Below are 23,355 nucleotides of genomic sequence, written 5' to 3' on the forward strand. Positions count from 1 at the left end.
GAAACCGAATCAGAAACGCGAATCAATCTTACACACATTTATCTCTCGTAATAAACGGTAGTGCCCACACGGAAGGTCGAAAGCGAACCTAAATGTGCAAGGCAGCTCTCTGTTTCGTGACCGGCACGATCTACTTCTGTTTATGCAGATTTCATTGCCGATGGACAAGCGTGTATTCCATATTTCCAGATACAACGACGTGTGGACACTAGTGTAGCAAGCGCTGAAAATATCCCACGAACTAAAACTTAGACACTGAAACAAATAAACTTCATGAAACGTTTCTTCCAACTGAGGTAATGTCGGAAATACTACCGGGAAACCAAATATTTATTTGTTAATCAAAATTTTCTTCACCGAACCTAGTCATCTTATGATTATCTTAATTTCTATCACGCACTGTTTTGTTTTTCTTGAAATACAATCACTTGCAGACTGAGGGTCGTTTCGAATGATTTTAAGGGCTGTGAAATTTGTTCTCTTTTTTTTGTTGACCAACACAGACTACAACTACCAAATTTACTACCAGTCCCTTATAAACAAATATATCGACAGTTCATCATCTTCATTTTTTCATTCGATCATGTACATTATAAAACAGTTAATGTAAAAAGCTGAAAAGCGATACATATTATACTATGTAGCCTCGTGAGAATAACACTCCTTTAGTTAAAAGTGGAACTGGTGGTGGGAAGGGGTGCTTTTGCTTTCATGAAATAATATTATCCTTCTCGATACAATGTAATACAACATTTTTGTCTCACACTCCTTGCTGCTCATATATTTTGTAAAGTTGTTCATTGTAAAATACATTCTGTAACACGACAAGGACAAAATTCGGAAACGAGGACCATTTCGTATAACATGCCAAGTGTTTGTTCGTTGCTGAGTATCCTACTGCACGGATCTCGGTTCTATAGCCTCCGGACATCCTGTAGCGATGTGGGAAAGCGACTGTACGCCGAAAAGTGCTACATTATTCTCTGAAAGCTCTTCCCAGATATACTGCAGGCGTGGCTGAAGCAGTTTTCATTTGAGCCGTCCATATTCTTTGAGCACTGATAAAGATATTGAACTGTTTCCTGAGACGTAGCAGATTTCATTACTGCAGCAACACACTGATGAAGTCAAATTTGAGAGACATATCAGAGCGGTTTTAGGCCACAGTGTTAATTCCATTTCTGCGGTAAGCTAAATGTGACAACATTATTCATAAGTGAAAACTATCTCCTTACTGAGCAAAACAAAGCTTGCTGTCAACATCTAGTGGTCTCTATGCTCCGACCGGCTGTTGGAGCAGATAGTTCTGGCAGCTGTACCCAAAAAGACTTTGCTTGTAAAATGCGGTGCTCATTAAGTGATTTTGTATTAAATACAGTATTATAGATTATCACCTGACATTAGTTCAGACAACTGTTATTGCATGGCATAATATGTCCAGTAACGTACCTCAAACTCTTGAATCGAACCTTATGCGTTTGTAAATAGTAAGAAATACATGTAAATTGCTATTTGCTTTCGGAATGCTAAGTAATTTGTGCTACGTGTGTCTGAATTTGCCTTCTTGTGACTGTGGTTTGGAGGGATATCTCGTACTGTAGATAGATACCGTTCTGATTAGACGTTTAAATGATACAATATCTGTTTTACTTGATTTTACACATTTGTCAACAGAATACGTATCAAATTTGCGATTCGTACCCATATTTTAGCTTTTCTGTTTGCAAGTTGCTCTTTTGCGTACATTGCACTGGTATGTAGTCTGGCCTGATGTTCTAGTGATAAAGGTGCCTGGACACCCTAAAACCATGGTATCGAATCCCAGAATATTTCAGTCTACCTTAACCTAACCATCACCTCTCAATAATGTGAAGATTCGTGAAGATTCGCTACTAACAACTCACGGCTCGGCTTCCGCGTTAAACTTTAAGTTCCTTTTCCCCGGTAGGACTACTACGTATATTTGTGATATGTATGTTGCCGAAGTGATGTCCAATTTAATGACCTGCAACAACTCTTGAGCCACATGGTATTAATGTTTGGAGAACTTGTTAAAAAATGACTTTAAAAAGATTTTTGACTCGCTTCTGCACGTAGGAATTACAAGAAGAATAGAAGAACGAACGAATCAGTGGAAATTCATTTTTTCTTTGTAATATTTTGTGCATAATTTTATGACAACGCGTTTTGGCTCTGCTCTGTGTGCTACTGACGGACGGTTTCTACATCGTCGCTTACATGTGCTTCTTTTCTTCTACTTATTATGGTCTTCAGTCTGGTTTTATGCAGCTCTCGACGCTGATCTATCTTCCTTATATCGCTCACCTCTGCGTAACTACTGCAGCCTATCTCCATTTGAACGTGCTTGCTATAGATGCGTCGTGGTCTCCCTCTACGATTTTTAACCTCCCAGTTCCACTTTCTGCAGATTTTCTTGACCTTCAAATAACCTATTCTTCTGTACCTCAGAATGAGTCTTACCAAGCTACCCCTTCCCCAGATCGGCTTCTCCCAATAGTTCCCTCCGTCTATGGATGATTTAGTGTAGTATGAGTTTCTAAGCTGATACTTCTGTAATACCTACCCAAAAGTCTGAGGGCACTTCTCAAGTCTCGTCTATCCTATATAGTAGGTGGAACAGTTTCGTTGTTGTTGCTTCTTCGTGGGATATCAATAATTCTGAGGGAATGTTGTCTACTCCAGGTGGTTACTTTCTACATAGATCTTCCAGTGTTGCCGAATTCTTTTCGTAGTATCGTATCCATCATCTCCTCTGCGTAAACTTCCTTTATATTATATAGTCCCCAACATTCATTCCTTTATATAGTCATTCTGCATGTTCCTTCCACATTTCAGCCTTCCGTTCTTTTCTTCGTACTGGCATACCATATTATCTGATGTCTTGATGATCATACAGCAGCTTCTCTTTTCTCGAAGTTCTCCTCTTCGTGGCATCTACCCGCCATGTATGCTTTTACTGAATTGAATTTCTCCTGTAGCCATTCCTTCTGTGCCACATGCATCGTCTGGCAACCTAGCTTCTTAGAAGTATGCTTTCGCTTTTGCCAGATTCGTTCGTTGCATTTTTACAATCTCTCATTTCATCAATGAAATTTAATATGTCATTCGTTATCCAACGATTCCTGCTAACCCTTATCTTTGTGCTTACTAGTTCCTTTCCTGCCTTCACTATTTCATCTCAAAAACACAGCCATTAATGTTCTGTTGCATTTCTTCTCCCTATTTCTGTCCTTTTTTTTCAATGCTTCCTTCGCAACTCTCAACGATCTCTAGTTTTATTACTTATCCAAATCCCGTAGCCTTAGTTTCCTCCCTTTCTCCTATTTCTTTAACTTTAATTTGCACCCCATAACTAATAAATTATGTTCAGAGTACTTTCTGATCTAGAAATGTTTTTCAGTTTAAATTATGGTTTCTAAATTTGTATCTTACTCCAGCGCTTCCTCTTTTTTATCCTACTTTCCTTTCATTTCGTCGTACATTTTTTTCAGTCTCGTCTTCTGCAAGGCTAGTATGTAAATATACTCTTAGTACTGCGGTATATCTTCCTTGGCTACGATGACGCGTTCTCAATGCTGTTCAAAGTAGTTCCTCTGAATTCTTATTTTCTTTTTCATTATAATCCTTATTAGGTATGGTTTTGGTAGCCCTGTACTCACCATATGGTAAATCCTATTCTACCAACCCCCATACTTTGCTCTTTCCCATTGCATCTACCTCCAACCTACCACTTTCTCTTTTCAAGTTCTCAATTCTACCAGCATAAATAAAGGATCTCGCATTCCACGTTTCTATCCGTAGAACGTCACATTTGTTGTTTCTGATGACGTCCTTCCCAATACTCCTCGCCGAAAGATCCGTATGGGGGACTACTTTACCTAGAAGCGTGCCATCGTCATTATATCACACAGTAGCACAGCATCTCCTCCTGAAATATAACAGCTGTACCTTCCCCTTGCTTTCAGCCGTCCGCAGTACCAACAGTGCAAGGCCATGTTGGCTAGTGTTACAAAGCCTAATCGGTCGATTATCTACACTGTTGCTCCTTTAAATAATAAAAACTTTGCTTTCTCTCTTCAGGAAACATATGTTATTCTGCTCTCTCCACAGTACGACTCATGTGTGGTTTGGCTATCTGTGTCGGTGAAGCGCACAAGGTAATAATTTGCGTAAGTAGACGTAAAAACGATCTAACGTTCGTACTTCTTCAAGCTGAAATCTTACGCAAGTATTACGGGCTGTATACCTTTTCCAGCTTACGTACGGTTTCTTTTTTTTTTATGTTCTCAGCCTTTCGGCTGTTTTGACGCTGCCTTCCATCCATCCCTATCTTGTGTTACTTTTGATTTCTTTCCGGAACTAGTAATCCCCACATCTTGTATATTTTTTTTGTATAATATGCTTTTGTTCTGCCCCTTATTTTCACTTGTGCTGTTCTTTACAGCGCCATATTAACCGCTCCTTGATACCTTAATAGATTTACCGTTAACCTTGCCTCTCCCAGAGACTTTTTCGGAATTTCTTCCTTAACTGCATGTCAGTAACTGACACCAGAACTCTTTCACTGATTAAGGATTTCTGTACCAGTGGCAACCTCCTCCCGTTATCTTCCACGCTGCTCCCATTCTCTGTAATGTTGCTACGTAGATAGGAGAATTCTTTCACTTCTACCGTTACTATATTAAGTAAGTTGTTATCCTGATTTCATTTTCTATTCATTACCTTCGTCTTTGCTCTGTTAATCTTCAAGCCATATCGTGTGCAGTTAAAAATATCTACCTCCGTGTGTGCATCATTTCTGTCTTCTCCGTTAGATTACATCTCTGTAGACAATAAATATTAGCTGCATGCCTATATGCTGAAAAGTACGTAGTAAGCTTATGAATAACACTTGTTTTAGTCTTCAGCGATACAAATGTTGTTCCACACTTCACGCTTCATAACACACCTCAGCGCGGTTCCGTAACCTTACACCTGATGACGTCACTACCAGACCTTTTAGTGCATACACGTAAACAGTTCTTATAATGAGCTTTTTTCAAGTACGAAACTACTTTCTGATGAAGACGGTACTCTCATTCGTCAACGTTATTGTGACACTGTATTCTTCCCTAAGTGCGTCTTTCACTGGTGCATTCGGCTCTGACTTCATTTTTAAGCTTCCACACCTCAGTCTATAAAAACAGTAGCTTTGCAGGGTCTCTTCCTTGTCCATCTTCTACCCCGTGTGTTTGTCTGTATGACAATCGTGGGTAGAGGTATGAAGCTGAAATTTGTCTTATGTACAGTCCATGGTCCCTTGGCACTGCAAATAACTGAAGTTTGTAAGTCAATACAATGAAAAAGATATGACCATACATTTCACACACACAATTCGGGCTGGTGGTCTAACAGTAAATGGCGCGCGCGCCTGGAAACCGAGGTCGCGGGATCAAATCTCAGTCGTTTACTATCAAAAACAGTCTTGATCACAATTTATTTATCACGGTGACCGGTTTCGACCACTACTGTGGTCATCTTCAGACCTACAAGTCGTATACAAAGTTTTAATTAGAGGGCTACGTTAGTAATGACATCATTCCGTCAGAAGTGGACGGAGCCTCCATTGTATGTAGTAAGACGTGCACTGGTTTCTCCAGTAGTGATTCTCCAGCAGAAGGCGGTTTTTACTCATTGGTAATTCATCGTTCTATAGCTTTATAACTTTAATGTACGTAGCCCTCTAATTAAAGCTTTGTATACGACTTGTAAGTCTGAAGATGACCACAGTAGTGGTCGAAACTGGTCACCGTGATAAATAAATTGTGACCAAGACTGTTTTTGATAGTAAATAGTTGTAACACATTGATCACTGTCACTCCCATAATGTATTCAAAAGTAAATCTGAGTCAGACCACCGATTTTTCAGTCTTAGTTTTGACCTAGCCTTCACCTTTCAACGATGTGAGGAGTCGCCACAAACAACATGTGGTTTGGATTCCATGTTAAACTGTAGGTCCTATTTCACCGGCTGGATACCTTGCTTAGGTTAGGGAACGCAGTTTACCAAAGTGGCGTCCATTAGGAAGACTTTAACTAGGCTATTGAGCCACACGAAGTTATTATTATATTCATATGTAATTAATTTTGTAGAGCATACTCAGAGAGTGCGTCCACTGACTCTTAACCGGTTTTTATTGATGATAATTTTGACCGCAACGAATTTCACAGCTGGATCTGCCCTATGAACGAGAGAATATTTGGCGAATGGACTGCCACCCCCACCCCACCCCCCCCCGTCCCCCGTCCCCCATCTCATGTCTCCGTCCCCCATATCCCATCCCCCGTCCCCTGTCCCCCATCCCCCATCCCCCATCCCACGTCTCCATCCCCCATCTCCCGTCCTCCATCTCCCATCCCCCATCCCCCATCCCACGTCTCCATCCCCCATCTCCCATCCCCCATCCCCCATCCCATAATTAAAATCCCATCGAGCACGGTTAGCATGCACTGGGGAGACGTTTGCAGCACGTCCACATGTACCAAAGGACATCAAGCAGTTGGAGGAATGGAACGCCGTACGACAAAAACAACTCGTGGCCACCGTAGGCGCACGTTGCAGAGCACACACGGTCTTCTGTGGTGATCACAGACTACGTCCTCTCTTTATAGAGGTCCATCATGAAATGCAGTGACTTCCACATAATTATTGTCTTTGAATAAGAAAGTCTTTTCTGTTCGTCTCATTGCGTATTTCTTTCAGTTACCGACTGTACGACATTGTAGCAGTTCTTTCTATGAATGGTTCAAGTTTCATCGAGCCATGTTACTTTGCGGTGACACATCGTGTGAAAGTTACTTTCGCCCTTAAGTTTTGTACTCCACTGTATAAATAAAACGAACAGATTCGTTTTTACATGGTGACATGGGTGATAACACTTGTGACTCTCGTGTAAATTGGGTAGTCGCTTTTCAACGAACTTGTTTAAATTTTGGTTTACGAATACCCGAGGGGTACACTTCAATTTTGATCGGCTTTGAATACGTTGTATCGTAGATGATAATAAGAGGCACTTATTTTCTTATACAGGCCTATACGGCCGTTAAGGGAATGAAACACCCCTTGAAAAAAAACTGCGTTTAATTTTTCTGACTAATAGTCGTTGAAACAGTAACAGATATGAAAATAAACTTCAAATAAAAGTATAGCAGTTTTTAAGTACGTTACAACGGTGCACCCATATTTGTCGAGAAAGTCTTTTTTTTTTCGAAATCCGTCCACCCCCCGCCCTGGTCAACCGGCTTGCCACAGTGGTAAAACCGGTTCCCATCAGATAACCGAAGTTAAGCGCTGTCAGGCTGGGCTAGCACTTTGATGGGTGACCATCTGGTCTTCCGAGCGCTGTTGGAATGTGAGGCGCACTCAGCCCTTTTGAGGCAAACTGAGGAGCTACTTGATTGAGAAGTAGCGGCTCCGGTCTCGGAAACTGACATACGGCCGGGAGAGCGGCGTGCTGACCACAGGCCCCTCCATATCTGCATCCAGTGACGCCTGTGGGCTGAGGATGACACGGCGGCCGGTCGGTACCGTTGGGCCTTCCAAGGCCTGTTCGGATGGACAGAGAGTAATCCCGTCCCCCAACACTATTTTGGTTTCATTTAGGCATTTAACTAATAGCATTAGCAGGAGATTCAGTCGTATATGATGAAGTGATATTCTAAAGACGCATTTGTCAGACATAAGCTATAAACACCTTTATATCATTGTATGTGAGCAGGATATGTCTGCTTCAACGCCATTTGTTATGTTGGGTTCAATAAGTCTTTCCCAGATAAACATGTTCTAAATGTATATTCTACCTATATTGTTCGATATTTATTTTTACTTTTATCTGAATAAAATATCTTTTGTTGTATTTGTGTTTTCTTTTTACAATTTATGCCTTTTTTCAAGTTGCAACCTTTATCGATTTAATTACGTTATATTTGAAATATGATTACGTAGGCTTTCCCGGCGTAATAAGTCTTGAAAGTCTCTTCGGGTTTGCTGCCGGATCCTATAATCAACTTGATATTTCGGCGATCTAACTGGTCCCCATCTTCAGGAAAATGCTGCTTCTGCTGATGAGTCCAACTGACAACTGACACCAGGTTGCAAATCGACGTCCTATACAGGCCACTGTTCAGTACATGGCGCATGCGCCGCCCATCACGGTTTCTGCCTTCCAAGACAGGGAGGTGGCGCCGCCCGTAGTGAAAAACTGCTGGCAACGATATATCGCAATCAAGGCCGCACCGAAGAACGTTCAGTTTTGATGCGAGATAATACAGGATTCCACGTCTTGCTAAGAAATTATTGTGACGTTATTGCAAATCTGTATTATAATGAAGTGTAGAACTGTTTGGGTCACAAAATTTGCTGAATATGAGGGGATTTCGAAAAAATTACTTTTCCTACAAATATGGGTGCACAGTTGTGACGTACATTAAAAATCATAGAATTTCATTCAGGACAATTAAACACAATTTTTTCAAGGTGATATTGCACCCACTTAACAGCCGTATGGGTATGAATAAGAAAGTATGTGTCTCTTATTTTGCTCTACACTATAACATATTCAAAACTGATCAACATCGAAGTTTATCCGTTGGGTAGGTTTATTTGTAACGGGATAATGTCCGACTGCTATAAAAATAAATAAATATATAGGAAAAAATAAAACATTGAGGCCACCATAGTAGTGCTTGCAGTCCGTCTGCGGATAGAGTATTACCGTATTTGACTTCACTCTCGAATGTTACCCGGTTTTTGCCACCTTTCATTTACGCAGAGGTTCTGCCATGCTCCCTAAAGAATTAATGTGATGAGCAAGTAGCAAGTGTCGAGCTCTGAATTTTACAGCCGTTGAACATCATACCCGACGACGCCTTCACCCTGCAGCCTGCCGTGCAGAAACAACACCCCTATTGTGAACTGGGCGGAAGTGGCTCGAGGAAAAGCACCGTGACGTGGCCAGCGCGTGGGCGCCTTTGTTCCACAGAAAGCCGGCCGGCGCTCGGCTCTCGCCCGGAAACGCCCACGCCCGCCCGCAGACGATTGAATAAACGCAGCGGCTGCGCCCGCGTGGCGGTTGCGACAACAGCCGCGGGCCCCTGCACTCGTGTAGCCGGCGCGGCGCTGTCATGCCGTCTGAAAGCCGGCCGCGCTGTGTGTGCGTGACGGCTTAAAAGGAGGCCCGCCACTCGAGCGCTGCGGGCCAGACTAACCACAAGGGGCGCGCCGCTTTTCTGCCGTCAAAGTCTTTCATTGCGTCTTCGCTTCTACCTCGCGACGCCTGCCGAGCCCAAATAGCAAACCACAAGTCACTGTTATTATATGGTAGACAGCGATACACTTGTCAAACGTACATGTATCGGCAATTACGGAGTGTCGCCCACGATCCTCAGCACAATTTTTTTGAAAATATTCCAGCGTTACATTTCTAGTAGCCAGAGCGATAAAAACGTGAATATTTGTTTCGGAAATTTGTTCCACAGATTTCGAACATCTATTACCAAAAGAGATAATCAGTTACGGCCTACCACTGAAATTTTTGTGCAGAGCGGATATATCATTTTCATTTTTCCACAAACACACACAAACGTGGTCGCATTTCTAATTTAACATTTTAAGAGAGTATTTCCGCTCAACCAAATTCATAAAGTTAATCCCTTCAAAACCTAATCAAAATAAACTGACATTTTTCGGAAGAGCAACTTTCTGTGCGTGCGCACCATCACAACAATCAGAATACCTCATCCAATGAAACACACAGATCAGTTCATACTCGAAACAACTTTCAGATTAACTTATCATATTACTACGAAGTTTTTGTCAGTCCTCACAAAACTGTTTAGTGGACATACCTGTTTAACTGTCTATACATTATCAGTAGCCCATGAATATTACCTGGTCGATGGTTGCACCAAACGTGCTTGCAATCAGCTTCCATTATGTTAAGTAATGTTAGTAAAAACCACAACCGCTAGATCTCCGGTTCTTTCCAAATGGACTTCTTCAGATGACCTGCAGACACATATTAGACGAAAAGCTATTAAAACACGCTCATATGATATGGAACTGATGTCGAGACTTCACCAATAGTCTTCTTAACTAATTCTCTTAAAGTGATAGAAATACGCAGATGTCATGATAAAATTGTTAATTGGTTGTGGTGTAATAAACGAACCTGATACAAAGGAGTGATGGTCTCTTATTAACATATATTATTCAGCTTCGGAGGTACAATATGATGAAAATTATTTGTTCGTAGAAGCGTCCTTTAGCAGGAGTCTCAAGGAAGTGTTGCTTCCTAGCAAGTTTTGACGTAGCAATCGGCCGAGAAATATTTATGGGCTTTAGTTAATGACTAGATAATTGAAATTTGTCTAGTGATTCAACAATTTGTGGGCAGAGACTCAAAAAAATTGAAGGCGTAGGCAGAAGGAAGTATTGAACCATACTAGAGTATTTGGACGTATTGTATGTTAAACTCGAAGACAATTACATAAATATAATTAAAAAAAACAGTTTCTATAGAGGAGAGTTCTTTCTAGCGGTGCATGTAGAATTACTTGTTACCAGTTTTTGGTACATTCAAATATACAACAAGTAGCGTGATCAGACTAATCCTTACCGTATTGAGGGTTAGAACTTTATCTGTCGATCCCCTCATATATTATATAGAGAAAAATAATGTGTTCACATGCTGTCAGCCAATAAAGCGGCAAATATGAATATCTCTCTTGGTTTACTTACTTTGGCAATCCTCTTATCGGGCACTATCTCCGACGTGACCACACAGTGTGTTGAACTCTTCAAGGAACTTTGTTGATTACATAGAAAATGTCATGTCTTCAGCCAGCTTTGATTCTTCTGTATGTAATTTACGGGTACCAACTTTCACACCAGACCACTCATTTCCTGTCCAATAGAGCCACAGTGTGTTTACAAGTTTCGTGTGTCTTTGGCGATAACTGACTCACAGTTTAAAGTAAAAGTGCTTTGATTCTTCTGCAAATAATTTACGGTTACCAACCTTCACACTAGACCACTCAGTTTCTGTTCAATAGAGCCACAGTATGTTTACACGTTTCGTGTGTCTTTGGTGATAACTAACTCACAGTTTAAAGTAAAAATGCTGTGGCTCAATTGAAATGGAAATGTGTACAGATTTTGTGCAGCATGGTCTTGGTTTATTGGATGGAAAGTGGAACAAATTTCTGGATACTGCGACGATGGGATGAATATTGGCCAGTGACATTGCGTAGTTCAACGTACTGTGGGGTCACATCATTTCCGTTGTGACGGAAATGATGGCCCCTGCAGGACTGCCAGTGGAACTTCAAGAAGAAAAGTTTCTTTGAAAGCTATGATGATGATTTATGATGAAGTTCCTTGATTTTCGTAATGGTGTGTATCCGAAAAGCGCCAATTTTAATGTTATCAGTAGTGCAAGTTGGAGTCGAAGTATTCCCATGATGAGAAAGAATATCAATCGAGTTTCAAGGAAGCAAATTCTTAACTTGCGCTCTGGTCCACTGTTTTTCTACGTGTCCACAGGCCGGCTCGAGAGAACCACAGCAGTAGCTAGCTACGACACTGAATGAGAATTCGGAAGAGGACGATTTTTGGCATACTTTTCATGTTTTACCCCACATCGTTGTCGGTTTCTGAACTTGTGCTTCGTCTCTAATGAGCACTACCATAAATGCAGAACATCCTTTTTCCCTTTTCCACAAGACAAACATAGTTCATTGAGTGATCCACAATATGTTATTTTTCATTATGTCGTTCTCATTCACGAGCAAGTACCTCAGTAGTGATCTAGCTCTTGTGTTTTCCATTGTTTTCTATCCAGAAACGAGAAACCATGTACTATTGTCCCACTCAATATCGTTGATCTTTCAGAATTTCCCAGATGATCTCGCTGATCAATGCGCATCGAATGTTGCATTGCTTTCTACGGATAGTGGCTGTGACTTTCGAATGAACGAGGCAGAAGGGCGAAGAGGATCAGAAATTTTTTACAGTCTCTCCTCGACTTTTTCTGTTTATTCTTGCGATTGTAGAAATTTTCCTTCATTTCAACCAGTCTTCCATTAACTTTTACAATTCTGTACAAGTGCTTCGCCCAAAGCACTCGATGGTTAATTCTGGAAGTGTTGGCACGTCTTCTTCCGATCTGCCCTTCTTGTAGTAAGAAGAGTCCCTCTTCTGTTTGTTTGAATACATCCTCAAATTGTATTTACGTGTCCACTTAATAATGGCATTATTCTGCAACAATGCGTTCAAATACTTCCATCCGCTTCTCTAATTTTTCACAGTCTGCATTTTACTTCTATGCAATTCCAGAAATACGTTCTGCAGTTTCAGTTAATTCTTGATATCAATACTTATTTTGTGCAAATAAATAAACCTGGTAAGTTACAACTCTGTCTTGCTTTCTTAGAGAGCGAATGTATCTCTACTACTTTTCCATTATTCTTACTGTCACTTCGAATTTATAGATATTGTGCATAGCACTTATGTTTCTGCACAACGCACACATTCTACACATGCCTTTCGTGGATCCACATTCAGTATGAATGTATCGATTTTTTCTTCTTTTTTGTTATTAAGTTAGAATTGTCTCTCCTTTCCTGAAATCTAACTAATATTTTTCCACTGCTTCTTCATTTTATTTTTGCTCAGCCGTATATTACTCTGACCAATAAGTTAGTCTACCAACTTCAGTTGTCTGATTCATCTTTAGTCCGTATGATCCAGGTGAAAACGATAGATGTTTGTGTGATGGCATTGCTGTTCTGAAAATCTGATTTCTAAATATTTGTTGTTAATTATAAAACTTTATAATATATATAAAGTGTGAAACTTGCTACTTTTCCATATTATTAATTAATTCATTAATAAATACTACCAACAAGCAGTTTCTGTCAAACAGTTAATTAATAATATGACGTATTTACAATCTCAAGAACCTGCTGAGCACGAAGTGTACAAGACATGCCATTTTTCGTGTACAGTTCTTATATTTATTGTGGTTCCATAGAAACACATTCAACATCTTCGTATCTGAGTAAATAAGAAGCGGAAAGTCCTCGCATTGATACAGAGTGCTTTGTCTTGTGTACTGCGATCACTCCTCTAAATTAGAGCATGCAGCTTTAGAAGCTAGAAACAAATAACAAGGGATATTGGGGGCACATACTGCTTAGAAAAGTTTGTGAAGTAAGAATATCTTACCGCATCATATTTACAGATAAGTGTATGCAGAGGGTGTCTAAAAAACAGTTGGGCTCAATTTGCGATCGGATTTCACAAAATTAAGCAAGGAGGAGTTAGAGTTAGTAATTCAAGACCATAGCAGAATTACATACCAGTTGTCAATTGTTACCTCATAGAAATTATTAACTGTGACTCACAGATTTTCATCAAAAATGTTCTTTCTTCTGAACTGTATAGCCCTTTCGAAGCATCTCAAAGACTTAAAAAGCTTTCTTAGGTTTTCGTACGTTGCATATCTACACATGAACCGCCTCTTGCGTGAACGACTCCTGACAGATATTACTAACGACTAAAATGGAAGGTACTGGAGCACTTCTGACAGACAAGACCTAGAAATAGTCTTCCCCTACATATCCAAATGTCATGATAACATCATCCTGTGCAGGAATTGAAATATACTGGAGGCCCACCATGTATAAACCGCATACTTCTTTTGTCTAATGTCTGTATGTGTTGATCAGGATGTTCTGGACGTTGACTTTAATTAGTAACATAATGTTTCCAATATTTAGAAACATATCATTTACGGATGTACGATTACCTGACGCTTTTTTCCTTGTTTTGATGTGCACAGATAGTCTCTAAAGTTTTTCATGCATTTTTATTGCATGTCTTACAAACAGTAGTATAGATTTTTTTGCCTTTTTTCACATGATATGAGTGTTGAATAAGTCTAATCACCAGTGTAAAAATTGTGAACTACATCATTCCGAAATAACAGGTCATATTTTAATCGGCGGTTCTGTTGACTTTCTCCGTCCTGCTTTCCTTGATCAATCTACGAGGAAATTGTATTTCTAATGTTAGAAATGACATTAAATCTTTCGCATAGTAATTATTTATTGATAGACTATGCTGCTTCATTGTGGATTCCGTAATTAAAATCTTTGATGCAATGTCGTAAACACTTTTGAGACGCATTTTGTCAGCAATGTTAGCCTTTACACTTGATATAGTATGTAGTTCCAGGCCTATGTCTTGGCTCGATCTCCATCCAGGCCACAGTCACTTGCGTAATATTTCTGTAGACTTTTATTGTGATGATCTTTACCAGATCTGTAGATCTCAACGTGTCATAACGTGTCATAACTTGTATAATAAGAGACACTGGTTTCCAGAAACCAGAGAACAAAGGGGAAAAGAAAAGCTTCATTGGTCAAGGGCAAAAACAAGCCCAAATATAATTACATGATTGTTATATGTTATAAATTCTGTAAATGTTTTATGTGTATGAATGTGCCACAGTGTGTGTTGCAAATTTGGTTAATAAATGTTTCTAATAGATAAGTACAGTACTTTACAGACAAATTGAAAACAAAAGCCTGCTCCAGTTTCCTTTATACCTTGCTGCTTATGAACCTTGTGTTTAACTTACTATACAGATAATAATTTAGCCTCAGTTTGTTGTGTTTATAAGTTTGATTTCTTACTGATGTGGCAGTCGATCCTAAATTCGACTGATAAAATTATTGTTCGATTTATTGATTTATTTATTATTTCATCTATAATTAATAGTTGTCGACGGGGCAGTACTGACCACACAGTAAGTATAATGACTATGACAAATATTTACATTTATTTATAATACAATGAACCATGCTTTTCAGGAACAGTGAATCTGCCTTCGGTTGTAACAAGGTGCTGCAGATGGTTTCCTTTGACTTTACTTGACCTCGTTGAAAATTATATCCCTGATATCAAAAGACAGTTCCATAATCAGGGAAGAGAAAAATTACCGAACATATGGGAAGAACTTCCATCTGCTCCACACCATCGCACAGTCTAGGGATTGCACTGTCTCACGACGCACCATTTCGACAAAAATATGCATACTTATGTTCCTAATTAATCATAGGTATCTTACACCATCTCAATTCACTCTAGTGTAGAGGAAATTCTGTAGAAAAATATTTTCCTGAAGATTTGTTCATTGGTCCCTAAAAGAGGCAGCAGCGAAAAGTTACTGCTGTATGAGATCAATCCAGATGAATGCTTTAGCCACCTAATCCGAATGTACGAGTGCTGGGAGTCGGAACAAAGGAAAAAAGCATACAGCAGAAATACGTGAATACACCACCACCGAAAAAGTCGAAGATCCAACCATCGTCAGACAAGGAGGTGTGTGTTTTGCTAGGACTGCGATGGTGTGGTGGTAATAGATTTGGTATTAAATGGAAAAAATTCGCAGGAAGATACTACGGTGATATTCGGATGAGGACGTGTGAGGTTGTCAAGATCAAGCGTCACGGAAAGCTGCCCAGGGAGGTGTTTTTGCTAAGCTAAAACGCCCCTGATCATTTTGCACAGATAACAGTCAGGCACGCTGTTTCTTTGGATTATCAGATTTTGTACCACATCCGGCCCCACACCCTTCTTCTAAGGTGGCACACAATGACTCATTGCTCTTTTCTAGGATGAAGAAACCATTTGGACGACTGAACAGCCAAAATTCACATTTTTACACCCAAGATCTCTATTAAGTCATCCATTGTTGCGAAAAATATGTTGCATTAAAAGGGGAATATGTAGGTAAACATAAACTCGACAAACAAGTTTCATGATCGCAGTTTTTTTTTTTCTTTTAAGAGGTAATTAAAACTTTGTGACCATACTGTCACTTGGTTAAACACGTCACTGGGATTTGTTATATTTTTAGCGGATCTAAGCATAACAGTGGGTAAAGCACACGATATTAGCGCCTATAATGCACCCATACAGCGGATGCCAGACACGCCGGACACTCAGAGGTTCTACAGACACTGGACTGTTCATGCGCCAGCGTTTCTATAGTGTACCATGAGTACTTTGCAAAATGCGGGGAAAAGCACGCCCGATGCCGGCAGACACTGCCGCTTTCAACAACGTATGGCTGATAGGGATCGACGTTACCCACCGCAAGTTTTCACAATGGGCAGAAGAAACAGCTACAACGTTTACATGGAGGGTCAAAATCTTGTTTTCGTGAGACCGATTTCCCAATACCCCTTGCGACTGACCATTAATAAAGGTTTTGGAAATGCAGTTCTAGCTGCTGGATTTTTCTTTACCACAATCGACTTTCGCTCCTATGTCAATACTCAACTGTTTTTGAAACGTGCTTGGAATGTCAAGTTTTGTCTTTTTCCTGAAAACAGCTGTTAATCTGGACGGATTAACTTCTCATGTAGTGGACTGAAAGGTAGGTTATCTACATCTCATATTTAAGTGGAACAGCCATCATGCTGACAAAATTGGAGAAACTGATTTCCAGAGGCTATTTATGAAAAACTACTGATCGGAAGACATATATTTCACCAGGCTAGAAAAACCAATACAGGTGTTAACACAAAATACGGAAAAAGGAAGAAACGATTCCTGAAATGCAGTTTCCTTCTTTCGGAAATTTTCTCACTTAGTACAGCAAGTCACTTGCCGGATTAATACAGCAAAATAACCGGCGAGCAACCATAGATCCAGGGCACCAAACAACTCGTGTTACTACTTGTCGTGAGCCACAGGACATAGAGATCAACAAGGACGTGGAAACAGTCATTGACCAATCGAAACATGGATAAAGGCCTCCTGAGCTGATGAGTGGCGATACAAGTTGGAACACAGGGATGGCGGGGTTTGAGTCGGTTTTAAGCTGCAAGAGTGATATATTCTTCTTGGGAACAGTTTACTACAGCATCCATTAGGCAGTCTGTACAATCAGCAAGAATCTTCGATCCAGAACTGCCATACCCGCATGCCACTGAACGTCAGTTTATCTCAGTCCTCACCAGTACGTCCGGGACGTCATCGAAGGTGCAAGGATGATGACCGGTGGTTGACTGATTGTGGATCAAGATTTCTCGCCAACACTTTCGGTGTGTTGTGGTGCCTGTGACATACACCCGTCGCTTGGTGGAGAGGATTCAATCCCCTGTTCGGCTATCCTCGATGAATCCCCACAAAGGTACGGTTAATTTGTGAGGTATACAACTGGTTCCCACATACATCGTTGTCCTATCTGAACTGAGTTGTATCTATTGTTCTCACGTCGTCCACGAAGCGTTAATAATCAGTTTTCTTTCCCTCTGTATGTTATCAGGCGTCTCGGCTGTCTTCGAGGTGTTCTGACGTGCTTCACTCTGCGAAACCAGTTTCTCCAACTCAATTCCTCACGACTGTATTGCACACGGTCAGTTGTTACAACTTTTTATCTGTCTCAAGAACTTTCATACTTGTTTAACGTAGGTGATGTAAGAATATTATTCAATAAATATATTGTTGATATGGAACCAAAAAGTACTGAAATCACCCTCACTTGGTATCGTAAAACTTGCTACCAAAGTAATTTTAATGTTACACATTGTTCGGATGTGAGGTAGCGGTTTTACTGATACATTATTAGTACTAATTTATAGCATTTAATACACCTTAACCGTATTTTGAGAATACAGCAACGTTTGGAAATTTGTGTCTGCGCATCGAAATTAATAAAGACAGCAGAGAGCGTGCAACTTAGGAAGTTTACTGGGTTTTAGATTGGACAAAAATACGGAAGCACGACAAACTCAACACATTACGATGCCTAATACGGGCTAGGAAACCCCTTGGCATTCAAAATGCCTTCCAGTCGTTTCGTATTAGATAAATAAAGGACCTGTACTGTTTTCAAGAGAATATTAATATTATTCTTCCTGCAGAATACTGTCAGGTTCAGGTAACCCTAAAATATTTCTGTTTGCTGATGACACTAGACTGACAGTAAAGGATATTGGGTGCAACACTGGCTCCGGTTCAGACAGTGCAGTTCATGGCCTAAGTTCATGGCTTGTAGAAAATAAACTCAAAATCACAGTAAGATTCAGTTTTTGCAGCTTCTAACACACAATTCAACAAAACCCGACGATTTAATGTCACAGAATGGACATATGACTACTGAAACTGAACAGCTCAAATTTCTAAGTGTTCAGATAGATAGTAAACTGACGTGGAAAGCCGACGTTCAGTATCTTGTTCAAAGACTTAATGCTGCCATTTTTATTATTCTAACGGTATCTGAAGTGAGTGATCGTTCGACATAAAAATTTGTCTACTTTACTTATTTTCATTCGCTTATGTCTTATGCTATTATATTTTGGGGTAACTCTTCCCATTCTAAAAGGATATTTTTCGCTCAGAAACGGGCAGCCTGGACAATAAGTGGTGTAAGTTCGGGAAACTCTTGTCGACCCCTGTTCACGAGTCTGGGTATTTTGACACTGGCCTCTCAGTATATGTATTCCATATGTCATTTCTCGTTAACAATATTAGCTTATTCAGTAGAAATCAAACCTGCATTTGTATCGGACTTCCTTAACTCTTGTGCAGAAATCTGGGCAGTATACCGCTGCGTCCGTTTTTAATAAGCTACCATTCGAATTCAAAAATCTTAGCAGTAATCTACGCGCTTCCAAATCGAAACTGAAGAGTTTCCGCATAGGTCACTGCTTCTGTTCTGTCGTGGAGTTCCTTGAAACATTAAGCTGATTCTTGTTGTATTGTTAATTGCGTTTACTTAAACTTATGTACTGACTTTTTTCGGGTTAATAAACATTTTATTTTTATCTGATATTACTATTATGTTGTAATTTCATGTACTGACACGTTCCATGACCTTGGAGATTTGCTCCTCAATTTGGCCCTATCCAACTTGACGTGTAAATAAAATAAAATACATAAAAATGATGGATGATGTAAGTGGATATCAATTACGAATCCTTCTCTCCAAAGTAGACCGCATAACACTGCGATCTGGCGTTGGCTAGGAGAGATACGACATTTCATCGTTGTGGTCACAAAACCAAGCCTGGAAGACGCGATCTCTGTGAACAGGAATCCTGTCGCCTTCGAGAATACACCTCACCATGGGGGAAAAACATTGTACCTTGGGTTGGACATGATCAGCCAAAATGCTCACATAATCCTTGATAGTAAAGCGACATTGCAGAGTAACGACAGGGCTCATGGAATACCACGACAGAGCAGCCCAAAACATCAGCGAAACCCTACTATTTTTCACTGTTTGGACTTTGCCAGAAGTTGGAAACAGTAGGAAGCGAGGTACATCCGAACAAATAATACTCTACTGGCCATTAAAATTGCTACACCATGAAGATGACGTGCTACGGACGCGAAATTTAACCGACAGGAAAAACATGCTGTGATATGCAAATGATTAGCTTTTCAGAGCATTCACACAAGGTTGGCGCCGATGGCGACACCTACAACGTGCTGACATGAGTAAAGTTTCCAACCGATTTCTCATACAAAAACAGCAGTTGACCGGCGTTGCTTGGTGAAATGTTGTTGTGATGCCTCGTGTAAGGAGGACAAATGCGTACCATCACGTTTCCGACTTTGATAAAGGGATTGTAGCCTATCGCGGTTGCGGTTTATCGTATCGCGACATTGCTGCTCGCATTGGTCGAGATCCAATGACTGTTAGCAGAATATGGAATCCGTGGGTTCAGGAGGGTATTACGGAAAGCCATGGTGGATCCCAACGGCCTCGTATCACTAGCGGTCGAGATGACAAGCATCTTATCCGCATGGCTGTAACGGATCGTGCAGTCACGTCTCAATCTCTGAGTCAACACATGGGGACGTTTGCAAGACAACAACCATCTCCACGAACAGTTCGACGACGTTTGCAGCACCATGGACTATCAGCTCGGAGACCGTGGATGCGGTTACCCTTGACACTGCATCACAGACAGGAGCGCCTGCGATGGTGTACTCAACGACGAACCTGGGTGCACGAATGGCAAAACGTCATTTCTTCGGATGAATCCAGGTTCCGTTTACAGCATCATGATGGTCGCATCCGTGTTTGGCGACATCGCGGTGAACGCAGATTGGAAGTGTGCATTCGTCATCGTCATACAGGCGTATCTCCCGGCGTGATGGTATGGGGTGCCATTGGTTGCACGTCTCCGTCACCTTTTGTTCGCATTGACGGCACTTTGAACAGTGGACGTTAGATTTCAAATGTGTTACGAGCCGTGGTTCTACCCTTCATTCGATCCCTGTGAAACCCTACATTTCAGCAGGATAATGCACGACCGCATGTTGCAGGTCCTTTCTCGATACAGAAAATGTTCGACTGCTGCCCTGGCCAGCAAATTCTACAGATCTCTCACCAACTGAAAACGTCTGGTCCATGGTGGCCGAGCAACTGACTCGTCACAATACGCCAGTCACCACTCTTGATGAACTGTGGTACCGTGTTGATGCAGCATGGGCAGCTGTATCCGTACACGCCATCCAAGCTCTGTTTGACTCAATGCCCAGGCGTATCAAGGTCTTTATTACGGCCAGAGGTGGTTGTTCTGGATACTGATTTCTCACGATCTGTGCACCCAAATTGCGTGAAAATGTAATCACATGTCAGTTCTAGTATAATGTATTTGTCCAATGAATACCCGTTTATCATCTGCATTTCTTCTAAGTGTCGCAATTTTAATGGCTAGTAGTTTATTCTTCCACTGCTCCGCGGTCAAGCTTTTACGGCTTCGTCACCACATTTTTCTATTACGGGCGTTTGCAACACCGACGAATGGTTTTGGAGTAACAGTTCTCTCTGCAGTTCCCTGCTGCTGGAACGTCCTTCGTATTGTTCTGGTGGTGACAGGATCTGCGAGCGCGACTTCCAGTTCCGCAGTGACTTTTGTGGTTGTCGCCTTCATATTTTTTGTCGCAGTCCTGTTCAATGACTGTCTGTCGCAATCACTCAGCACAGTCTTTCGTCCACGTTGTTAGCCGACGATGTTTTTTCGCTTTCCCTGTATGCAATATAACTCTTCGATAATACAAAACATTTCGGCTCTCTTGGTTATGGAACCACTAATCGTAAGAACATCAACAATATGCACACGTTCTGCACTGAGCTCCGACGTAATGCATTCACAACTGCACGTAACACTGTTCTGACTACGATAGAGGACACTTCATTTGCGACGTTCGTGGCCATAGACAAAAACGCAACTTGCATGCCTAGCTGGCACCTGCATTTATGTTCAAGCATGTATTTTTCGCTTTGTTTACACACTTTTTTTCAACCGCCGTAATTCCACTGTAACTGAATGAATGCTCGTTACGAATAACACTAAAGCAGAAGGGATTAGACACAGTATCTGCTCGGTGTTAGTGTATAGTAACTTGATTGAATGATGTCTTGGTACTCGTCTGCTGGTGAAGTGAGCGTGCCATCAGAGTTATTACAGACTGTGTATAAGGCCGCGTACGTTTACGGTGACTCTCTGGTTCAGAAATTTAAATTAAAGCCTCTACATCCTTTCTGTCAAAGTCCTCTAATTAATGTACGCAATAAAACTCAGTAACGCTATCTGACGGCGGCCAAAGCTATCAGTCTCACAAGCACTATATCACAAAACCTTCTCTAATGTCAGAGATAGGCTCTGCATATCAACACCGAGTAATCAAACATTAAGTTATTCATATGCAAAGCTGATATTCTTGTAATACATAAATCTTTAATGAGCAATCAGTGTTGAAATAGTAAGAGACTGTGTGTTCGTTGGCTCACAGAGTTATCCCACCGCTTAATAATTAGGCTCTTGCAGTGCAGTGTAATACTGATTCACTCCGAAGGCTTTCAACTTTAGTTCCACTAGTTTTACAGTATGAAACGTCCCCTTAGAAAAATTTATGAATGACTGTGCTGATAAACCTCTTACATTATTTGATTTTCAAACAGCTGAGCAAAACTGAACATACTCAGACATTCACTAAAGTCACACACAATATTTTTATCGCAACGCAGTCTGACTTTCAATAATCCCTACAAAATAATGGCCCTGACTAACATTAACCTATACCTTTCACAAATCACTTACCTCACAAAAATCTTCGTTACTCGAACTATTGAAATAAGGCGAGCGCCAATACTGCCAGCTAAATGAAATATTCTAACTACTGAAGGCACTAACTACTGATAGGCATAGTTAGCAAATGATAGATTTTGATAGAGAACAAACAATTTATTTACCTTAATAGTGTTCAAAAGTCATAAAATATATATCAGTTCATGACATCCAGTCTTACAAATTTACTGTCTCTGTCCAGATCATCCGCTCTCAAAAATCCGCCATCTCTCTCCCCACATCCACCACTGCCGGCGACTCACCTCCAACTACAAAACACTACGCGCTGTTAACAGCCAACTGCCCAACACTACAATAGCAAATTCCAACAATGCTAACCAGCCACAGACTGCACACAGCACAGCCAGTGATTTTCATACAGAGCGCTACGTGGTGTTACCAATATAAAAACCTAAACAGCCTACTTACAAGTACGAAATATAATGACCTACTGAAGTCACGAGACATCTGTGAATTATCGACAAACCACTGTGGATCTGAGACCGAAACACAGCACAATTATGACTCAGAGTTTCCCTACGTGCTGGTGCTACGAATTATGCTCAATGTGTGCTAAAAGTGGGCCACTGAGAAGCTGCTGGCTCTGACGTTGATGCCGTCGCCATTGCTTGAACACTGGACATCTGTGCAGGAACCGACGCTCGACCTCAGCTTACGCTGATGAAAACGCGGAGTGTCTCCGACAAGATACAGCTATAAGCACAATCCCAGCCGTCTAACTGAACCCGCCAGCACAAGCACAGCCTCTCTTCACGGAACCCAGGGGCCTAAACCTTTACTTCTCAACACACATTCGCGGGATCTTACACAGTCCCGCCAATGAATATTTGTCCCACATTTGCCCACTGTCACCGAAAATCCTATCAAGACAACACACCTCTAAACAAATCCAAAAATCCAGTGCACCATCGGAATCCATCCCCACTTAAAAGAAAAGCGAAAAAAACAATCAGGAGTTTCAGTACCCTCACTTTGACGTCATTGACTCCTCTAGCAATGGAGTTTCTTTCGTTGCCCTCCAGCCTCGCTACAGAGGTGCTGAAAATTTACGCCTACAGAGTTACGAAGCTAGACTCATTGTATTTCAGCCCACCGTCGTGACCTTTGCGAAAGCGG

The sequence above is a fragment of the Schistocerca americana genome, chromosome 2, assembly GCF_021461395.2.
Source record: "Schistocerca americana isolate TAMUIC-IGC-003095 chromosome 2, iqSchAmer2.1, whole genome shotgun sequence".
NCBI classification, from domain to species: Eukaryota; Metazoa; Arthropoda; class Insecta; order Orthoptera; family Acrididae; genus Schistocerca; species Schistocerca americana.